This window comes from Otolemur garnettii, unplaced genomic scaffold (genome assembly GCF_000181295.1).
Source record: "Otolemur garnettii isolate 467f Iridium unplaced genomic scaffold, OtoGar3 scaffold00002, whole genome shotgun sequence".
NCBI classification, from domain to species: domain Eukaryota; kingdom Metazoa; phylum Chordata; class Mammalia; order Primates; family Galagidae; genus Otolemur; species Otolemur garnettii.
This window is the reverse complement of record NW_003852397.1, coordinates 49,347,009-49,354,536: the sequence shown is the minus strand read 5'-3', so window position 1 is coordinate 49,354,536 and position 7,528 is coordinate 49,347,009. Positions and strand designations below refer to the sequence as shown.

Sequence of the window (7,528 nt, the reverse complement as noted above, 5' to 3'; positions counted from 1 at the left end):
AATAATTAAGGCTGATGTTAAATAGCACTTTCTACGTGGCAGGCGCTGTTCTAAGTATTTGGCATTTAGTATCCACCCTGTGTTCTAAATAATGTCTCCATTTTACAGATAAAAATTGAGGCACATATAGGTAAAGTAAAGGTCTCAAATAACACAGAACTAGTAAGTGACAGAGTGGAATTTAACTCAGGTAGTTTGATCCTAGACCCTGGAATCTAAGATCTTCCCTACTATGTGTATCTTCTCCTTGATAGCAATGGGCTAACTGGATAAACTAATCTATATTGACATTAATTTATTATCCAATACATGTATTAGTTTATTATTCCCTCAGCTAACATTAGGCTGTAATTCGTGTGTGAAGAGGGCCCACAGGAAATGAATCTAATGACAAAATTTTGGCCTATGACAAACTACCAACGAGATAATTTGAAGGTGGTATTTCTTTTCATGCTTTTCAGATTACAAACTCTTTAATTTCAAGTCCACAAAATCAAGACTTGAAAGAGTAAATTTTAGAAAAAAATAAAGGAATCTTGTCTTTTGAAAATGTATACTCCTTATGGGGAACATACAAATCAGATGCCTGTTTATTAAAATCCAGACAGCACTTGAGGGCTTTTCTGCCCTTAGAGTTTAGGAAATAGCCTGAATTGCACTTCCCAAGCCTGGGTAGCTCGCATGCGTCTCCAGGATTTCAGATTCCACTTCTTATGCTCATTAGGATCGTAACCCTACTAATCACAGGGCGGTTTCAGTTCTAGGATCTGTGCATTATATATGTCATATCAAAGCTACATCTCCTCGTGGAAAAATATCAATGAGACCAAGCACATGATTATTTTCCATTTTTGCTAAAAATATATTATGGCATAGTGGAGGGGGTCACATTACAGATTATGTAGCCATCTGCTACCTCATGGGGACCCCAACTAGATCCTCATGTTACACCATTTAAAAATACTCATGCCCTCTATATACAATGTTACACCATTTAAACATACTATACTATATACATGTTACACCATTTTTAAACACTATATACATGTTACACCATTTAAAAATACTCATGCCCTCTATATACAATGCTCTGGATGGGCATTGTACAGCCCCCAGCTGTAACTGCCTCTTCCAAGAGAAGCAGTCTTACCAAGTCTACCTTTCAGCCACTTCTTCTAAAATTCTGATACATCCAAATTTCTCTATCTGGTCATAGTAAAAAATATTAGGAAAATGTTGAGCTTGATAATCTGATTACCATTCTCCCATAAGAAAATCTATTTATAGATAAGCTATCAGAATGAACAAAATAGTTCATTAAAATTACAGATGTAAGATCAATATACAAACATTAGTCACATACCAATACACCAGCATATTTGCAAAAATACCATTTAGCTTAGTTGCAAAAATGACAGGATACTGGCTGGGTGTGGTGGCCCATGCCTGTAAACCTAGTGAAGAGAGAAGATCCCTTGTGGTCAGTAGTTTGAGACCAACTTAAGCAAGAGTGAGATCTCTGTCTCTACAAAAAGTAGAAAAATTAGCTAGGTGTGGTGATGTATTCCTATAGTCTCAGCTACTCAGGAGGCTGAGGCAGAAGGATCCCTTGAACCCAGGAGTTTGACATTGCTGTGAGCTATGATGATGCCACTGCACTCTACCCACAGTGACAGAGTGAGATCCTGTCTCAATAAAAACCAAACAACAACAACAACAACAAAACACTATAGGATAATCGGATACCTAGTAATAACACTAACAGAATTGTCTAATAGAACAAACTAACTGTTCCTATGAAGGACAGTGGATTGAATGAACTATGATTTATTTATACAGTAGAATTCTACTTAGTAATTAAAATGAATGATCTAAGATTCACCTATATATCCATAGGCTCAATTTTAAAAACATAATATTTAGTTAAAAAAAGCAAATTGTAACATGTACACACAGTGTATTGTTTGTGTAAAAATGTAACACCTACAAAACACTTGAATGTATGAATATACATGTACACCTACATGAGAATGAAATCTATTTTAGGATAAATACTATGTCTTTGTGGTGGGTGCCTGTAGTCCCAGCTACTCAGGAGGCTGAGGCAAGAGAATGGCCTAAGTCCAAGAGCTGGAGGTTGAAAAGGATAGGAGCACAGTATGCTTTCTTTTAAAAAGTTTAAGAGGCTTGGTGCCTGTGGCTCAAGTGGCTAAGGTGCCAGCCACATACACCTAAGGTGGCAGGATTGAATCCAGCCTGGGCCCACCAAATAACAATGACGGCTGCAACCAAAAAATAGCCAGGCGTTGTGGCGGGCACCTGTGGTCCCAGCTACTTGGGAGGCTGAGGCAGGAGACTCGCTTGAGCCCAGGAGTTGGAGGTTTCTGTGAGCTGTGATGCCACGGCACTCTACCCAGGGGGACAGCTGGAGGCTCTGTCTCAAAAAAAAAAAAAAAGTTTAAGAAAGAAAGACTTTCTTTTTGTATAATATATATTGACACATTAGTAGACATATATGATTTTGATATTTGTCTATTTGAAATTCTTTACAATTAAAAATTGAAATGGAAATTCTATAAGAGTTTAAAAAGGATTTCAGTGAGATAATACTGAAAACCCTTTCATCTACTTTAATAACTTTTTGCTTTAAACTTGTATATTTCAAAATGTTTTTCAAGAAGAAAAAGAAAAGGTTTGAAGCTTAGCAAGAGGTTAGGGGGGATGATCAAACGTTGTAAAACAAAGGATGAAACTGAAATTTTATCCCATAGAAAAGTCAAGTTAGACACATAATAACATAACACGTCTTTATTTTGAGAGGTTTTTTAGGTAATTATGAGGCAGGGCAAGCTACTGAACCCTCCTGCTCCTTGGTTTTGTTTTTTTGCCTAGTAGCTGGACTTTGAAGTCCCTCCCAGGTCTAATGTTTTAAGAGCTCCTAAAACTCTAAGCTGTTTGTGAGAGCTTAGAGTTCAGTTCGGCTTGGCAGGAGTGGCCCGTTCCTGGCAAAAGTAAAAAGCAGTTTCTTTCTGTCAGTTAGAGATAACGAAGCCAGGAAGGCTCAGAATGCAGAGAACAATGTTGAGGATGCCATCTACACCTGGAGTTGGCAGGCCAATTAGAAACCAGCTGGAGTAGTGAGAGGAGGGATGCCGAGATTGGCAGTGGTGCTGATGACACACGGACTGATAAGTGTGATGTTCAAGGAACAATATATTTACTCTTTGCTTAAGTATTGGACTGTACTGAATTCTGCTTTAACATATATATCTTATTGCCTATAGTTAAACTGGATAATAATTAAAATACAGAGGGTGCCAAAAATATACATACACATTTTAAGAAAGGAAAAAAGTATATTCAAATTGTAATACTCAAGTCAGTCTTGACTCCTGCAATTACAAGAGATAAGAGATACAAGTGAGTAGGGCCCCCATCCCATAAACCAGAGTGGCGGGTTCCAACCTGGCCCCGGCCAAACTGCAACGAAAAATAGCTGGGTGTTATGGTGGGCACCTATAGTCCCAGCTACTCAGGAGGCTGAGGCAACAGAATCGCCTAAGCCTAAGAGCTTGAGGTTATGTGAGCTGTGACCCCATGGCACTCTACCAAGGGTGACAAAGGGAGACTCTGTCTCGGAAAAAAAAAAAAAGATACAACAGACAAGATAGCAAATATGATCAGTATACACCAAGTATTACAATTTAATACAGTTCTTTTCCTTTCTTAAAATGTATAGACATTTTTTGGCAACCTCTATATATACTAAAATTCAATACTTAAACATTTTTGTTTAAAACGAATTGTTATAATGGTATTACAGTTACTTTTTTTTTTTTTTTGGCCAGGGCCAGGTGCGGACCCACCACCTCTGGTATATGGGGCCAGCACCCTACTCCTTGAGCCCCACGAGGAGGTTATGTTTTTAAAGGAAGAGAGTCTTTATTTTTTAAAGATAAGCATTAAAATATTTATTGATGAAATATAATGTCTTGGATTTGCCTTAAAATAATTTAGAGGAAGGGAGTGAAATAAGATCATCCATGTGCTAGTAACTACTAAAGCTGAAAATACTGGGTATGTGGGGTTCATTACACCATTCTCTTTGTGCTATGACATATGTTTACAATTTTCCATGAAATTTTAAAATGAAAAATTTCCATGAAATTTTAAAATTATAAAATGAAATAATAGTAAAATAAAATACTGCAGAGCTAACTTAGTTTTCCTTTTATTGGTACTTACAGAAATCCTACCCACTCCCCACTCTGATTCAAGGTCCCATTGCTTACCTGGGGCATTTTCGCAATATGTTTGCATAGCATGAGGTCTGAATTGATTTGCTTGCCATGCAATGACTAACTTTTAAACCATTGTTGAAGTTGATTTCATCATAAAAGAATTCTAAGAAGTTTTCAAAGGAAATTGGAATTTTCAGCCCTTTGAGGAATGGAAACTATCATAGTCCTTCATATTGTACATACCAGTAAAGTATTTCTTAGGGAAAAACTGAACTTAGATTTGTTAAGCATGTATAGTATACCTGTACACTATTTTTTGGCTTGATGAAATTGATATAATTTGAAATATATATTATTATCTCCATCTTAGTGATGAGGTTGTTTAACCTTGCCAAGGTCATATAGTTAACATATTTGGAGTCAAGATTCTACACCATGAATGTATAAATCCAAAGCCTGTGTTCTTTCCGTGGCATAACCTTGGTTTGTGGTCCAGAGGGACAGATTGCCATCTGGAGGCTTGTAAGAGACAAGAATCTCAGGCCCCACCCCAGTCCTACTGAATTAGAACAGTCATCTTAATGAAACTCCTGCAGTATCCCTGTGCACATTTAAACCCTTTAAAGATTGAGAAACTGCTCTACAAAACAGCCTTAAAAATTTGCCTCAAATAAGAATAAAAATAAACATTTTTGCTAACATTTATTCCTTCCTCTCTCTGTGTCACATTTTTTGGTTTTGTTTATTCCTCACATTAATCCTATTAGAGTTAAGTGAGGAAACAGGCTTCAGAGTTTAATCTCCTCCAGAGTCATGAAGCTAGTAAATGGCAGAGTTGGGATTTGAACTCAGATTGATGTGATTCTGGAAACTGTAACTAATTACCCCACATATCTCACTCCAAATGTTTTGTTTAATCTAAATGATGCACATCAGCCCTCCGTCAGTAACACTGTTTGATCCAATACTTAGGTTGGATAATGTAGCCAGAATCTAAAATGTCAGACTCAATATAATGTTGGTGTTATTTAAACAAAATTTTAAACCATGAGATCATATGGCCCACGTACCTCTGACATTAGAGCACTCTGGGCTTGAACCTGGTTCATACCCACAGGACTAAAGACACCAAGAAGGTCAGAATCATTGGTAAATATGGGACTCACCATGGCACCTTCCTCTGGAAAGTGGTGAAGAAAATTGCAGTCAGCCAGCCACCTCGTATACTTGCTTCTCCTTGATCAAAGCCAAAGATCAGAAGATGAGCTGTGGGGATCTGGCACTGTGGTTCCTCTATGAAAACAGTAGCTGGTGGTGCCTGGACTGCTTCCGCTATCACAGTAAGTCAGCCATCAGATGACCAACCAAAGGAATTGAAATACCCGTAGAAGTTCCACTTTTTCAGACATCACTAGGCTATACCAAATAGATTAACTTATGTTTTTTTTCTTAAAAAAACTCAAACAACGAGAGACAATATATCAGAGTGAAAATTCTAGTAGTTTATCTAGCCATAACCTTCATTTACCAGTAGATGAACTGAAATATAAGATGAAAGTCTGAAATACAGGATAAAGATCTAAGATTCCTCAAAACAATCCTAAAATTTACCAAGGAAGGCTCAAAAAAGACATTCTGCTTCTTCATTCCATTTGTACATTACTAGGCAACTGCAACTTTATGTTTCCAGTGGTGAAAAGCATGGAATCAAGCTGGGCATGGTGGCACACACGGGTAGTCCCAGTTGCTCAAGAAGCTGAGGGAGGAGGATTGCTTGAGCACAGGAGTCTGGGGCTAGAGTGAGCTATGATTGTGCCTGTGAATAGCCACTGCCCTCCAGCCTGGGTAACACAGATAGACCCTGTCTTAAAAAAAAAAAAAAAATTTAGGATCATTAGAATCTCTTTAAATATCTTTGAATAAACAATTCCCTTTTTTGGTATGATGTAAAAAATTCATTTTGCTTCTAAAAAATTTCCCACTGGGCAACGTTTTCATCTTCTTTCCCATGTGAGGAAGAAGGAAACATACATAATGTTTTTGTTGGTGGAGAATATAATGGGTTCTAATTCTAGGCTTGCTTTTAGCAAGAGCAACAAGAAACCATAATTGGCTCCAAAGGAGACTAAATTAGTATGAATATGAAATCACCTACCGTTACAAAAGATAGCGCATTTCTAAAAATACCAGAAAACTTCATATTTTTTTCCATTTGGCTTCATGCAGAGCCCCTGAAACAGAAAAACTTAATTACCTTGTGACCTAGTGTTGGCAGATTGCTATGCAATTAGTTATTAGAGATCTTCTCTTCTAGGAGGCATAGAGGGTAGCAGAATGTAATGATGGAAATCTAAGAATTGGCATTAAAACTGCTGTCTGACAAAAAGGGTAACGGACTTGAATGCCAGAGTATTTGATTATAAGAAAATGAGATTTTCCCAACAAATATATGATGAATATCCAGTTAATATATCAGGGAACTTTTTTCTTTTTTCTTTTCAGTGGTAAAGAACAGATTAAAACCACGACAACTAAGCATCCTAAAAATCCTATCTCTATTGAAAAATATGTAAGTGGATAGTTAAAAGACACAGATGAGGCAAGGTAGCTCATGCCTGTAATTCCAGCACTTTGAGAGGCCAAAGCAGGATGATCCCTTGAGCCCAGGAGTTTGAGGTTACAGTGAGTTATAATCACACTATTGCACTCTACCCTGGGCAACAGGGCAAGACCCTGTCTCAAAATACACAAAACAAAACAAATCCCCCCAAAATCCCAAATAAAACATATACATAGAAAGTAAACATTCTTCTGGTCTAAATGACAAATCTCTTTGTTTTCTCTGATTTTTCTTATAATCAATTTTCTCATCATTTTCTTATAATCAATCACTTCTCACCTTCCAGCTGCTGTGAATGTGAATTGATTTGATAGATTGTAACCCTTCCATTTATCACCCATTTTCCAGGAAAACAGATATGGATATTATAGTGAGGAGCTCATCTGAAATGAATGACAATTCCAATTATTATCTTAACCTGAAATTTAGGAATATATTCAGAAGAGATTATTTCTCAATAATATGTTTCTAAGCCAATGAAAGTTGTTTTGATTGTAAAATTGAATCCTAAAGCATACTTGCACACAAACACAGAGATACAGGCTCGGCACCTATAGCTCAGGCTCAGGGTGCTAGCCACATACACCAGAGCTGGTAAGTTTGAATCCAGCCCAGGCCTGCCAAATAGTAATGACAACTGCAACCAAAAAACAGCCGGGTGTAGTGG

At 37.3% G+C, this 7,528-nt stretch overlaps 1 pseudogene; it reads left to right on the top strand.

Annotated features, from left to right (window-relative positions):
* Nucleotides 1-5,502: 5,502 nt before the first annotated feature.
* LOC100950464 overlaps nucleotides 5,503-7,528 on the top strand; it is a 15,581-nt pseudogene continuing 13,555 nt past the window's right edge.